This window comes from Pinus tabuliformis, chromosome Q (assembly GCF_031772625.1).
Source record: "Pinus tabuliformis cultivar Carrire ecotype Pingquan chromosome Q, CPIR1, whole genome shotgun sequence".
Taxonomy (NCBI): Eukaryota; Viridiplantae; Streptophyta; class Pinopsida; order Pinales; family Pinaceae; genus Pinus; species Pinus tabuliformis.
The window spans coordinates 642,816,324-642,818,196 of record NC_142296.1 but is presented as its reverse complement, the minus strand read 5'-3'; the positions used below and the strand labels follow the sequence as shown (position 1 = coordinate 642,818,196).

The following is a 1,873-nucleotide window of genomic DNA, read 5'->3' as shown; positions in this document are numbered from 1 at the left end:
ATATTTTATAGTACAGTATAGTAGAGATTTACAGATGTTTAGAAACTCTAAGCAGCCAAACTAGGTGAGTCTGCATGGTGGATAGTGTTTGCCTAGGTAACTTTTATTTGATAGGTTGCATTAGGTTGGGGGCTCTAGACAAGATTCAGATTGCCATCATGTCACTCTACAAGAATCACAGTGCAAAATCACAAAATGAGAGGGTTCACAAAAAGCATTTTTGGCACCACTGAAATAGAACAGGGGTGTTCCCTCTCCCCTCTTCAATTTAGCTTATACACAGATCAGCATGAGGATTACCTTCAGGTAAATATAGGACCAAATTATGGTCATTGCCTTCTTTTCATATAATTATTCATAGCTTCCGATTTGCTGATGATGTACGACCCCTACCAGAGCTTGCAGAAACAACAAGACTTCTTCTTTCATTCTTTTTGTAACAATAAAATAACTGATAGCCAATATTGACAAAACAAGAGACATAGATGATATAAAATTAGGGAGGGCTTTGCTATGGATGGAAAAATACATGACCAAATTATTCTAGTGTACTTCAGCCCTGGTTAACTAGAAAGCTATACTTTATTTCCTACTTTACCTTCAGCTTAAAAAAAATGCAAATTAATCAATATAAAACCTTGAATAACATAGCAGTCATATGAATAGATTGTTAAACATAGGATGCAGATGACTGTATCATGGTCTCTAATATACAGAAGGTCACCTTTGCAGCTACAATTATAGCTGCCCCATGTATTTTTGCAACTGCACTCTGAGCACTGGCAAGCTACCTTTTCTTTGCATTCATTTATATCTGAGCTGCAAGTTATTAAAACAAAAAGAAAATTAGTAATTGCACTAACAAAATTTGTTTTCATCACTTGGCGAGGTATCTGCCTCAACATACCTTCACACTTATCAACACCATCTCCCCTAAATCCAGGAGGACACTTGCATCCACTTGTCTGTGTGTCCTGTAGTAGTGGAAAGAGTAAATATTATTTTCCATTGAAGTCTATATGGTTAACTTCTAGTTGAGTAGGATAAGAGCTCTACCAGACAAGCAGAGAACATCTGTCCATCCTAGGTACTATGCCAGCACCCCCCATTATTGATTTTGCACCATCCTAGCCTGGCAGCTGGTCAAATAGTTATTTGGGAAAAATATTAGATCATTAAAGCATCTCACTTGAAATGGTTATTAGGCAAAAGTAACTAGACACATTACCTGATAACAACAACTAAAGATGATGGAAAAATGATAATTCTCTCGAGCTGAATGAAGGGGAAGGTGAAGAAATGCTTTTAATGTTACAACTTAACATTGAAGAGACAGATTGATATGTGCTTCACATAAGCTTTAGTAAGAGCACTAACATGTCCTACCACATTGGCTTGTGCTTCACAATCTAATTTTGGCCCTTGTGACCACAAGAACAACATTTTAACCAGCCAAATTTATTGAAGATAGGATATCTACCTGAGGGTGAACACTACAGAAAGGCTGGGTCTAAATTAGTCACTGCATTCAGTGATTTCAAGCTTGAAATTTGAAATTTGCAGACCTTCAACTCTAAACAAATGTCAAGTTGAACTTTATGCCTAAGTTATTCAAATTCAATTTTTAATAGAAGTAAAAAATCTAATTCAAAAAACCAAACCTACATCCCTAAATTTGTAACAAAATAGTCTTTTTTGAAATATATATATTAAATGCCAGAATGTAATTTTATTATATCTTTATTAATTTTGAAAATTTTATACGTTGAGTTTCTAAAATTTAATGTTGAATTTATTACATGTTTTTCATTGCAAACTTCATGTTATAGTTTTGCGCTGCTGAACTTGGTCTCTAAACTCAAACAAAAACTCA

General features: G+C 34.7%; 1 long non-coding RNA gene across 1 annotated transcript; it reads right to left on the bottom strand.

The window, feature by feature from the left end:
* Positions 1-700: 700 nt before the first annotated feature.
* LOC149221103 (uncharacterized) lies at positions 701-1,138 on the bottom strand. The gene is made up of 3 exons (XR_016248803.1): positions 1,057-1,138; positions 908-974; positions 701-814 (listed from the first exon to the last, which is right to left on the bottom strand). It is a non-coding gene; the product is annotated as an uncharacterized LOC149221103 (long non-coding RNA).
* Positions 1,139-1,873: the final 735 nt, after the last annotated feature.